Raw genomic sequence first — 13,440 nt, 5'->3', positions numbered from 1 at the left:
GAGCTCTTGAAAGTAACATGATAACTGCTTTTAACGTATCAAAAGGACTTTTATGTGGGAGAAGAGTCTATGCCCTGTGTCTCATGGGGTTTCTTAGGGGAACTGGTCCCAATGGGTAAATGTAGCAGAGACAGAGTATTCAGTCCAGTATAAAAACAAAATCTTCCTAAAATTCAGAGCATGTAAGAAAAAAAATCCAGGGCTGTATAAAGTAAGTAAACCCAGTATCAGTGGGGGAACAGTGGAAGGATTACAGTGATGGATGTAAAGTGGAATTAAACTGAATAACTGAGGTTCCTTACTACACTAAGAGTCTTGGACTACGGCAGGAGTCCCAGTGAGTTGGGAACCCAGAGAGTAATACAGCTTCATGAGAAAGGATGGCCAGAGCTGGGCCTTTAAAAATCAATTCTAAAATGCATTTCCTGGCCCCCTTCACCACTTTGTAATTTTCTGAAATCAGTATGTATCTAAAAATTATGTCTAAATGTGGAATGAAATTGTTTCTTGTTCCCCAAAAGCTGTTGTGAAATCAATGATGCATCTTTACAACCAGTGGCTCTTAGAATCAAGAAAATACAGTAAATTGGAATTAAACTGTTAACAGAGGTAGCCTCTGGGTAGTGGGACTAAGAATCATTTTTATTTTTTCTTTTTGCATATTTTTACTTTCTGCAATAAAAAACATATTACATTTGTAATGGGAAAAAACATTTTAAAAGAATGATTTAGAATTAGATTAGATTTTTATCTAGAAAAGTCCCACTGGTGAAAAATGAAAGTGGTGTTTAAATTATGACATTTCAGTGTTTCCCAGAGAATCTACATAGTTTTCATTCAGCCAAAGCATTTACTTTCCTAGACCGTGAAGAACAACCCATGGCCTCAAATCTAATTTCAACATCAATGACTGAAAAGTTGCCTTTATGTTACTACTCCTCAAACATACCCACATGTTAACATTTTAGTGGGCAATGTTCTACGACATTCTTTTATTTACTAAAGCAGTTAATCTAAGTTGTAAAACTAGAGCCCCGGGGGACTCAAAAAAGCCATTTTTGTTTTAAATAAGGAAAAAAATGCAACCCGTTAACAATTTTACTTTTCTGAACTGGATTATGCTCACAAAAGCTTTTCACGTTTGAGAAGGATGTATCTTGCCTTTACTGTAGCAATAATATACTAAATGCTAACTCACTGACTTGATAAAACAATGGTACAGCCCTTAGTTAATTTTCAGGCTGAGTGGGGTGGGGATAGGGTGGACATTTATTATTACATCCCACTCTGTGGGTCCTTAAACTAGATTTTTTTTTTTAAATAATTGTGTTCCTCTTCTTTAATATAATGTTAAAACCAGTATACATTTAAAATCCTCCTCCCCTTACAGCATATAAATAAGTGTGGAGAATATTTGCTAGGATGTTCAAAGGAGGTGTAAGTTTGAAATATATAACTCTGAATGTACAATGTTCTTTCAATAAAGGCTGGGCAAGGGTCATAAAACTATAAAAAAAAATATCCTGCCCCTTTGGACTATAACAGCTAATCATTAGCCATCCATTCGTAATGTTTACCTTTTAGTGTGTTATTTTCACATTTTTCTTCATGGGGACTAACCATTAGTATCCCCCTAAGACTAACAAAAGTACATTCATTGCCTGCTGGCAAATGATTTCCGGCCCCAAAGCATTTACTGGTAGAAAAAGTTAAAGTATATCTAGGCTTATATTTCTATTATTCTTGGGCATTAGCAGCAGCATAAATTTTTTTTCCCAAGAATTTCATTCTAACTGGCTTCACATATGATGTTACGTAAAGATTCACACATACTATGCACATGTTCGTGAATCAAATTTAGGAAAATAGAAAAAGTTAAACTGTAGATGTCTCAGAAATCTTTTACTAAATGGACATATTTTAAACTCACTCTCTATTCAACTTCTCCTCCTCTTGCCTCCCCTCCCCACACACAAACACACAAAAAGACTATCCCAAAGCCCTATTAACTCCCAAATTAATATTCTACTGCATTTTAAAAACAGAGCTTGTTTGCATTTAAACATGCCTATGTAAACAAGGTGTTTGAAGGAGATTTTCTTCTTCAGAGTATTCAAGAGCTGGAGTGAAGCTATTTAAAGAATGGAGTATTCAATTCCTTAGGCCAGATGCTAGTATAAATATGAAACTATGTTCACACTGCAGATGAAACTATTTTTAGTCGGTGCATTTTGAAGAGCACTATTCAGTTAAGCATTGTAGAGTGGGCTTTCAGTAAGCTACAAACAAAATCTAGAGGTTTTTTGCCCCCGTGTTAACACCCTGACACTGGGGCTTATGAGGGGGTTGAGGGGGGTGGTGGTTGCCCTTCCGCTGGTACACACCAGGGCAGCCTCACCAGATCAAAATACTAAAGACTTTCATGCAAATCAGTAAACAGCCACTGCCCCCAGGCCCTCTCTTCCGTGCTCCCTGACACCTCTCCTATATCCCTGGATCTTTCCTTAGGAGATCTACCCCTTCCCACTCCCCAGTCACTGCAGAGTTCATTCCTGGCCAGTCCAGGGGGCCTGGTTTCTCCCCCAGCCCTGAGGTGCGTGTCCACTTCGCCTGGTGCCTGCATCAGTCCTGCAGAGTTGCTAATGTGCTAATTTCCACTGTTCACTCTAATTATCCTGTAAGTTGCATTGTTATTCAATTCCAGACTTCAAAATCAAGAAAGGTGCAAATCTACAAAGGGAACTGAGGACCACAGAAATGTGCAAACATAAAGATACTCTGGGCAGAGCCTGGCCACGTTTTTCACCCCAGGCACATGTGTCCCTGTGTATAAACTCGGTCAACCGACGGTTACTAATGACGCCAGCGTAGGTGTGTAGACTGCACAGGTCAGGTCTTTCCCAGTGCCTTGCACATACTAGACACAAATACAATAAACACGCACAGTAGGAGCTCAAGAAAAGCCACAGTCAAGGATGATCAGAGTCTCATGATCTTGGGATACGGGTACAGAAACCAAGGGTGCAACTAAGATGCGGCAAGCAATGCTCAGCACCCACTAGAATGGGGCATGCATCATTTCCCTTGGAATTTTCTGGGGGGGCTAATGGACTTGACAGTGAATTGTCTTGCTTCTTAAACATAAGCTGCTCCGCCAGGCCAGTCCTGCCAAGCAGTGACATTGGTTTGTACCTCAGCTGTTGGGCTGGATCTTCAACCAATTCGCTGCCAGAACGTCACCAGGCTGTGGCTCTGGGCACAGTCCAGCCATCCTGTCCTGGTGACAGGCCGCCGTTCCTGCGGCTGTGAGTGAAGCCAGGAGGCAAGCGAGGCTCGGTACCCCTTTCCACATCTCTGCAGACTGCCAGGTAACAAATAAGAAGGCAGGGAAACAAAGTCCAGGGCTAGAATGATGAATGCTTTACTTTTTAGAATCTGAAAGAAGAGATAAACCAGTCAAGGAGCTGAGAGGCCTAGGGCCTTTCCACTGTTGTCTTTTTTCACTTACACAAACCTTATTCAAAGGAAAGGACCCAGAAATGAGGGAACTTAAGAGAGGGAGGGGCCAAGAGGGAGCATTATATTTTTCTTTAAGAATTGGGTTGGCCAAAAAAGCTTGTTCAGGTTATTCCGTAACCTCTTGTGGAAAAGCCTAAATGAACTTTCTGACCAACCCAAATATATTGTTTGTTAAAAGATTAATGCATTATACAAAACAAAGGCTTAATCTCCTCTCAACAGTCAGATACTCCCATTGGCCCTAATGAAAAAGAGTTGCACATTTTTTGATAAAATATCAGCTGCTATTCCCCTCACCTCTAATTAAGGGGAAAAAAAAAAAAAACTGTGGTGCGGAGAACATGGCTTTAAATATTTCTCAAGGTTCTACTAACACTAGAAACCACTCGAGCTTCCCCCATAGTTTACTATATCACCAAATCCCTGCTATGTATTTACAGCCTGGTAAGTCCTAATTACCACTTACTTTAAGATCATAAATGTTTTTTGGTGTCTTAAATGGACAACTAATATTACTGGTCAATGGACTGAGGTGCTGCTCTTGTGATGGTAAAATTTATTCTCGCCCAAACTCCAGGAGTTCATTTGTGAGATATTTTATTCTACTATTCTTTCAGTGATTCATTTACCTTTAGTAATATTTGTATTCAGAACTGTGCTGTTTATAGCCAATGGCACAGTGCTTGGCTGAATTATCTTTTTCTTTCACAGCATAACAGAGACAAGCACAGTCAAATTGAGGATGGTCTTCAGGACACTGTTGGAATCAGACTGTCTGGCGAACACATTCAGAGCGGTTTCTCAAACCACATGAATGTTCTGACTGCAACATGCCTATCGGGTCATTAACAAGCGTCCTAGAATGTGCTGTGCATATTTAAACGATTAGGCTCATGCATGATGAGCCTGTTTCCAATGTTGCTTTAGCTTTTATCAATTATGCAGCACAACACAGATGCATGTCTTCACCTTTGGTTTTTGTGTACCACTGCAGTGCACTTCCTTTTAGAGCAGTGTTTATGTCTTTTTGCTTAGCTTAAACCTAAGGCTAGGGCAGGTTGCCCTAATCTAGACAACCTGAAGGATTTTATCTAAGCCAATCCAAATTTGGCTCGACAAATTTCTAGAGAAGTTAGTTTCACCCAGGACTCAGATGTGCCAGGTCACTCCATCACTGTGCTGGGTCAATTGGTAGCAATCCCAATTGCCCTTTTCCTCACCCGACTAGAATCTGTGTTCAGAAACTGCCGAGCATTGAGATTCTTGAGTCCTCAACCCAAAGAGGAGCTGAGTGTGAAACCAATCATGTGAGTCCAGGCATCTCAAAGGTAAGAGTCAAGTCTTTATTCTATTGTTCTTACAGTATTTAATCTATTTTGCTTAATTAACTCTGTAACGGACACACAAAAGGGGCAGGTGCACGGTGGGTTATTTTCAGACTTCACATCTGTGTGGCAGTTACACTTCTGAGCCTATAGGCTAATTCAGTGCAACTGGTTCCAACCCTTCCCAGCCTGCTGTTGACATGAGGCTTGCCACAGTCCGGGCAGGTCTCACTGCTATCAATAACCAGGCTGGGCTGTTGCCCAAGAGAAAAGCCTCAAAGGAAATGACTTAAGTGTGGTATACTCTAGGAGTACCCAAGTCAATTTTAAGTTGATACACAGATACACTTTTTTTTTTAAATTTTGAGAATTATGTATTTATCTTCACTGTTATTTATAGCAAGTGATATGAGTTTTCCATTTGCAGTAGTGACATAAAATTTCCTATTATAGTTGTTTAAGTTTAAAAAAAGCAAAGAAGAAAATATTAATAATAAAACAGCAATTTATCGAAATGGCAAAAATGTTGATGTTGGTTTACAAATGGCTAAAGTCTAGGATATCCTAAGTTAAGGCCTAAGACTTTAATAATGCTACCATTTATCAAGTGCTTTATTGTGCCAGACATTGTCTTAAGCACCTGGAATTCAATACATTATTAAATCCTACAACATCTCTGTGAGGTAGGAATTATTACACAGACTTTTTAAAATTGGCAATCCAGGGTTCAAGTTCAGGTCTGCCAGACTTCTACCATTACATTATGCTGCCTCCAAGTATAAGATTTAAAGCCTCATCATGTATCCATTCATCCAATGTATGTATTGAGCACCTACTACATGCCAGACAATATCCTAGATTAAAATTTGGGGTGAGGGAGGGACCTTTATTTCCCTTTCCTATAAGTAGTGGTAGACGGCACATGGGAGTCTTGATCAGGATAAAAAAGAAAATGTTTCTTATCTTGGGCTTCCACTCATGCTCCCTGAAAATAGACCAAATTTAGACCCATAAACAATATGCAGAGCTCCATTAGTAAAACCCCCAAAGCTATTATTTTACAAATATTTAGAATACTGAGCATGAGATTGATTCATGTAATAAACAAACTGCTATTAGAAGCGGCCACTGGGGACTTCCCTGGTGGTCCAGTGATTAAGACTCTGCTTTCCCAATACAGGGGTACAGGTTCGATCCTTGGTCGGGGAACTAAAATCCCACATGCCACATGGTCAAAAAACACGACAACTAGGTTGACGTGACAAAAGAACTTTCAGAGTTGGCAGGCCTCATTTTATGAAAACCTGATATGTAAAAATTAAGCCATAGGGAATATATTTACATTACAACAGGGGGCTCTACTTCACCAAAAGGAGTTTTCAGAGGGCTTCCTAAAGAGGAGGTAACTTCTAAAGTTATAATGTGTATACAGCCTACCTTGATTAACTGGACAGGAGCAAATACGAATTACCCAGTGCCCGTTCCTGCTGTCAAAATTAGTAATTTAGAAAAATAGAAAAAATACACAACATGAGAGAAATAAATATGTTCTTCCTTGTCACACATGCATGAGAACCAGAAATCCTCATTTCTGAAAACAGAATCTCATCAACCTTGTTGGATGGACACATAATCATTTTCATTTTTTTTCATAGCACAATGAGTCAATACTCTTGAAAGGGAATCAACCAGCAGTCTTTAACCAAGAGTTCAAAGACCAGTTTTAGGATGGGTCCATGAGCGTCTTCAAATGTCATATTAATTTTGTGGATGTATTTTCTCAGTGGAGAGTCCATAGTGTTCTCCAAATTCTCAAAGTCATCTAAGCCAAACACCCGAAGATTAATAAGCACCATCAGAAATAGGCGAATCCAACCACCTTTCCTCCCTGTCACATACGCACAGACTTCAAGGAAAATGCAATAAATAAACCTTGGTGGTAATCCCTGATGGGTGGTATTTTGGGCAGAGTGATAAGTGATAAGCATTGAAAATGTATTTCCTAACTTTTTTTTTTTTTAAATCATCATAGACTCCTTTCAGAATTAGATGAATGCTATGAATAGGCTCCCAAGAAATTGTGTGTTTATATTCAGAAATCTGCATGAAGACTTAGGGGTCGAGGCATCCCCACAAAAATTTATCCATCATTTCTTAATAAGTATTCATGACTCGGATGATTCCCCAGCAGAATATATAAATATCTGACTTACAGCTTAAGCTATGGGTTCTGTGTTGTGGCAGTGGGGCAGTGGCTAGGGGCAGCTGATAATCATCAGTAAACCTCCTGGCAAACCATGAATCTCGTATCTATAGTACAGATTCTATGCCCTCCCTATCTTCACTCCTAGAACTGATTCGACAGGGAATGTTTTACTCAGCTAGAAAGCTCTGCCCAGGGTAAATTCTAAGATCCACTCTAACACTGCTTTTGGGAGAAACTGTTTTCTATGAATTGATTTGATTAACCACACTAGCGCCACTTGCAACCAAGAATAATGTAATCAGGCAGAAAGTTGACATTTTCATACAAAAGTTTTATCATCAGCCATCTAAAATTGCTAACTTTTCCCCTTAGCTTGTATGTCATACAAGCTAAGAATATGATATGAAAATATTGCTTTGATGAATCAAGGACACCCAATGAGAGGATAAAGACTTAACACTGAGTTTCAACTGGTATTTCTTTATCACCAGTGCACGCATTGGTAGACATGAAAAGTCTCCATAGTTATGAAACAAATGAAACTATAAATCCAAACAAATCAAGAAAGAGCCTTAAGCTTAATTATCTTCCCTTCAACATCTCAGAACATTTTCTAGGTGGAAGTGCTAAAGCTCTGGCAAAATATTAGGAATTTCAATGAGGGATATATAAAATATGTATTTCTTCTGCTAACCAGATAGGCCTGATATGAATACAAGGTATTTACCAGAGATAACGAAAGGTCAGCATTTAACATCAAGCACGAACATTTTATCTAGAAAGCCAACTTTGCACCAAATCCAAGTTCCTAGAGGGATAAGTAGGCACTTCAAAAAGAAAATCTAAGCTGAAGATGACCACGATAGTCTTCAAGTCTAATAATATCTCAGAAGAACAGAGATCACATGGGATGGGAATCGCCTCACTTACTCAACAATCCCACATGAGACTACAACCAAAGGAATGGGCATCATCATCCCTGCTCTTTAAGCATTTACAAGTTTGCTCACATGCAAGGCCCACTCAGGAAGCTTCTCCATGCTCCCAGTTCTCTCTGTTTATGCTTTCATCTATGCACTGGCTAAATACAATCTTGTAACCTCGTTGTGCCTGTCCACCCCACTACATCATGAGTTCCTAAGGGCAGAGACTGGGTCTCTTTCAACTTCATCTTCCTTCTGCAGCAAATATAGCGCCCTGGCTATCTTGAGCACTCAGTGGATACAACAGTGATGCTACTATGTAAATTCCCTACATACGAATGAGCGCCATTCTGAGAGCATGTTCGTTAATTCAAAGTTAGCCTAGCCAACCTCGCAGTACCAGCTATGTCACTGCCGCTTTTGTGCTTGCTTCCTGACATCCTGGGCTTGAAATACAGATACTGTACTCTAAACAGCATTGTTCAGTAAAGTCACAAAAGCACATCCACCTGTAGAGGAAATGCACACACTGCAATGTATGCCCGACATATACTTTAAAATAAATGATCTGGCAAAATATCACAGCCATCCAAATCTCTCTAGATCAGCACTGTCCAATACAAATATAAGGTGTACCATTTATATCTAAAAGTTTCCTAAAGTTTTCAGTAACCACATTAAAAATAAAGAAAAATGTAAATTACAATACTATTTTATTTAACCCAACATATCAAAATATTATTTCAACAGGTGATCAATATAAAATTATTAATGAGATATATTTTTTATGCTAAGTTTTTGAAAGCTGGTGTGTATTTTACACTTACAGCGTATCTAACGTGCATGTTAAATAATTCAGTTAAAGTGATACAGTCCTACCAAAGCAATAAAGTTATGTTTAACGAAGAAACTTTTACACCGCTTTAGTTTTTAATTTCAAACTGAAATTAAAGTAAAAACTCAGTTCCTCTGCTGTAGTAGTCACATCCCAGGGCCCAGCAGCTCTATGTGGTCAGTGCCTACCGTGTGGCACAGCTCTAGGCTACTTAACAGGAGCTGACAAAGTGACTTGCAAAATAATGTCCACAGAGTAAGATCTTACATTTAAAGCAAGACAGTTTACACATGTGCACACAAACAGGTAACGAAAAGAGCAACTACTGATCATTAGCAGTGTGTTAGTTCTGGGAGGAGAGGAATGAGAAAGGACGTAAAGAAGTACATTTTAGGTTTAAATTTTTTGTATAAAAAGTCAAATTAAGAGGGAAAAACAGATTGAAGTATCTCCTTTTCTTTAAGTAGAAGACATAGTTACACCCTGAGAGTGAGACAACTTAGATATCTTTAGATAAGGGCCACTAGAAAGGTAGCAAAACCAGCAGGCATGCTGTATAAGGAATGTAGATTGAGGGTGTTTGTGTTTGACCTAGAGAATGGAAAATTGGAGATATGGGCAGTTATTTTCAAATATTTGAAATGCTATTAAGAAAACAAAAATTTGATTTGTTCTCTGTTGTCTCAGAGAACAGCACCAAAGACAACAGAATATTATTAATACAATTGCTTATATGCTAAACCATGCATTTCTCATTTAATTCATCAAAAGAAAGAATTTCTAGCACAGAGACAGATAAAAGATGGGATGGAACTGTAAAGTCATGAGTTTCCTCAATCACTGAAAATATTAAAAAGTCAACTAATTTCTGCAGAGGACATTTAAGAAGTACTAAGTACAGAAAAGAAGTCATAACTAGAATTCTGTAACTAGATTATCAATCCTGATATTTTATTATTGTGTGAGATTTACCATTATCCAAAGGGCGTGTGTGAAATATTACAAATGTTCACCCAACATTCAATTTTATTCTCCTTCCAAGAATGCTGTATGATTACATACCCTCACTTCTCAGAAGTAAAACACGACCAAGGAATTAATCACTTTGTTGATTAATGAAATGTGAGTAGAAGCTGATGCCTGATACTGCATGTTTCTATATTTAGGTTGCAACTGTCCACTTTACTTTCTTGGGGAAGAAAATAGCATTTCTTAAGGTTTACTTTTCTAAAGGAAAGAGGAAAGAACACTAATGTTCTTGAATTGACTAAACACTCCCCAATATGTGATCTAATCTAATCTTCCCCAGTTCCCTGAGATAGGTATTAACTGTTTTACAGATAAGCAATCAAAGTAGAATTAAAAATTTTAGGGTCATGCAGCTTACAGAACAAGAATTTGAATTCAATTCTGTCTTATTTCAAAGTTCATGCCGCAGAGGTTTAGTACAGTGGTCAGAAAAAAGCCACCTGAGAATGGTAGTTCCTGTTTGCTCATTCTTTTAAATCTTTGATTGAAAACATTTATACAAAACAATGGAAACTAAATGAGTATTCTTAATGTAAAAAAAAAAAAAAAAGAAAGAAAGAAACCCACACAGAGGCTGCACATGTGAAAGCCTATATTTACACACAGCCATCACATGATAGGTAATTAGCCAGGTAACTATAGGTTTTTCTCTGCTAGAAAAGTATATGTTTCATCATGCTTTGAAATCTGCCTTATTATCAGCATTGCTGTGAAAACAATGTTTTATTCCTTATTGAGTGAATAGGCCAGGAATGGAACATTATTTTTGTAGAAACTAACAGAATACTTTTCTTTGTGAACCAAAGAAGTGGAATGGGTGGTTGGAAGGTGGAAAATATCCTCCACCATGATTGGGGAGTAATCATCGTAATTAAGTGAGGTTAGGATTAAAACTGTACAATTGCCTAGAATAAGAAGTATTAGATATCTTACTAAAACCATTTCTTTAATAACTTGTCACCTAAAAAGAAAAAGATTGCAAACAAGCTGATGATTAGGGGAAAAAAAAAAAAAAAGATAAGGCAAAGCAAGTCCAGTCCGGCTTTATTTCCCTGTATGTTTTTGTCACTGCTATAATCCTGACGCATGACATAGATTCTCTTGAGGAGGAGAGGAATTAATAAATGCCAGTATTAATATGTAAAATGCCCACATACAAACTCCTACTAGAACACTACCGAAAATCCCTAGGCTAGCAAGCTAGCTTTGAACATGTTCGAAAGCTCTCAGTAAATTTCCTTGAGTCAGTCTATAGACATAATATGTGTAATCCGTGTGCACTCAGTCATGGCCAACTCTTTGTGACCCCTATAGTGGACTACAAATGAAGCCAAAAATAGAAACAAATACTACAAGTACAGTCATCTCTTCTTGGTATCTGTGGGGGGTTGGTTTCAGACACCCTCCCCCCTCCCCACCTCCCAGATACCAAAACCCAAGGATGCTAGTCTCTTATATAGAATGGTAGAGTATTTGCAGATAACCTACACACACCCTCCTTTATACAATTGACCCTGGAACAATATGGGTTGGAACTGCACAGGCCCACTTACACAGAATCCAAGGCTGGTTGGATCCATGGATATAAGGAACTAGGAAAATGGAGGAACTGCAGCGGAAGGCCAAGTATAAGTTATACTGAGAGTTTCCACTGCACAGAGGGTTAGCACCCTAACACCAGTGTGGTTCAAAGATCATCCCTAGATTAGCTGTAACACTTAATACAATGTAAATGCTAAGTAAATAGTTGCTGGAATGGGGCAAATTCAAGTTTCACTTTTTGGAAGTCTCTGAAGGTTTTTTTTCCTTTCTTTTCTGAGTGCTTTCCCCCTGAGGTTGGTTGAATCCATGGATATGGAACCCACAGATGTGGAGGGCTAACTTTACATTGCTTCTCCTTCTAGGTACCAACAGGAAGCCCCTCCACTAGAGGGTGTCCTAGGAAGTGCCAGAGAAGAACTCAAGTCAACCACCAAATCCACACATGTGTCCCCATCACGCAGAGAATGCCAGAGATTTCAGAGGAGGTTGATCATAAACGCTGCATGTTTACTTAACCTACTAAATATAGCTTTGAAGTTAGAAAGCCTACAGGATAGTTAGGGCTGTTACTGGGAAGATAAGGCAAACACATAATATACTGCTTTATATTGCTAGTTATAGCATAGGTGCTCAATCAGGTGGTAGAGACACTAAGTGTGATAAGAGCTCGGTAAGCAGGGGAAATCCTTTGAGCTGGATGCTGAACAAAGGCTTCAGGGGCTTAAACTGAATCTTAATGAAAAGAGAGAATTCCTTCAGGTAAGAATTCTGGAAGGGGCATTCCAAGAATGAGTAAAGTATGAGACTTACTGGAGGGCTGGGGAGCAGGGGAGTGGGTGCATGTAGTTAAAAAGAAAGAAGACCAGGCAGTTAGACTAGTTAGGCTAAGGCAAGAGGTTTACATAAGCGATAGGAGATAAGAGAGAGATAGGCTCTCTTAACTTTCTGCGTGCACTTTGAGCTGGCAATTCTATCTCTACAAACCTATGAGGAAACAGTCCTGGATGTGGGCAGAGTTACAAGAATTTCAGACTTTGTGGGAAAACAGAAGCAACTGAAATATCCAAACAGAAGCACATCTACAATGAAACGTTATGCAGGCAGAAAGAAACAGTGGAGATAGAGTGGTTTATAATATGGGGGTACTGTCACAAAACACCTGTACAAATTTAAACGGGGGAGGGGCAGACATTTTACTTTTATAGGGAAAAAGACTATACATATTAATTCATACCTAAAGACACATTCATATAGATTAGAATATTGATATAAGAAATGCTAACAATAGTTACTTCAGAGGGGGAGGAAAAGCAGCAACATATTTTTCTGTACTTTGTTGTATTGCTTGCATTTTCTAACATGAACACGGATAATACTGGCAATCAGAAAAACAACAACAATGAACGATAACAATATTTAACACAAAAGAAGGACTTTCCAAGTGGTCCAGTATTAATACTTTCAACGCAGGGAGTGTGGGTTCAAACCCCGGTCGGGGAGCTAAGATCTTACATGCCTTGGGGCCAAAAAAACAGAACATAAAGCAGGAGTAGTATTGTAACAAAGTCAGTAAAGACTTTAAATTTGTCCACATCAAAAACACGTGAAAAAAAAAAGAAAGAAAAAAAAATCTGGGGTTTGGGGCTGAATAGTTCACTGGATGCTTGCTTACAACACCTGCCTCTTATCCAGTAGGCATGAAGTTACAAAGAAAGGGGGACTACAGGCTGAAAGTCAGTATTTTTAAAGGGTCAGAAGTATAAAAGATGCTGCCGCTGCTGCTAAGTCGCTTCAGTCGTGTCCGACTCTGTGCTACCCCATAGACGGCAGCCCACCAGATTCTGCTGTCCCTGGGATTCTCCAGGCAAGAACACTGGAGTGGGTTGCCATTTCCTTCTCCAATGCATGAAAGTAAAAAGTGAAAGTGAAGTCGCTCAGTTGTGTCCAACTCTTCGCGACCCCATGGACTGCAACCTACCAGGCTCCTCCGCCCATGGGATTTTCCAGGTGAGAGTACTGGAGTGGGTTGCCATTGCCTTCTCCATAAAAGATGCTAGAAAT

At 39.0% G+C, this 13,440-nt stretch overlaps 1 protein-coding gene and 1 long non-coding RNA gene across 3 annotated transcripts in view; one reads left to right on the top strand and one right to left on the bottom strand.

The window, feature by feature from the left end:
* ARID5B (AT-rich interaction domain 5B) overlaps positions 1–13,440 on the bottom strand; it is a 188,401-nt gene that overhangs the window by 132,769 nt on the left and 42,192 nt on the right. The window lies entirely within an intron of this gene.
* On the top strand, positions 4,712–13,168 carry LOC122709252. The gene is made up of 3 exons (XR_006345442.1): positions 4,712–4,847; positions 11,742–11,864; positions 13,072–13,168. It is a non-coding gene; the product is annotated as an uncharacterized LOC122709252 (long non-coding RNA).

The sequence above is a fragment of the Cervus elaphus genome, chromosome 15 (assembly GCF_910594005.1).
Source record: "Cervus elaphus chromosome 15, mCerEla1.1, whole genome shotgun sequence".
NCBI lineage: Eukaryota > Metazoa > Chordata > Mammalia > Artiodactyla > Cervidae > Cervus > Cervus elaphus.
Note: the sequence above shows the minus strand (reverse complement) of the source record. Positions and strands in the feature narration are given on the sequence as shown.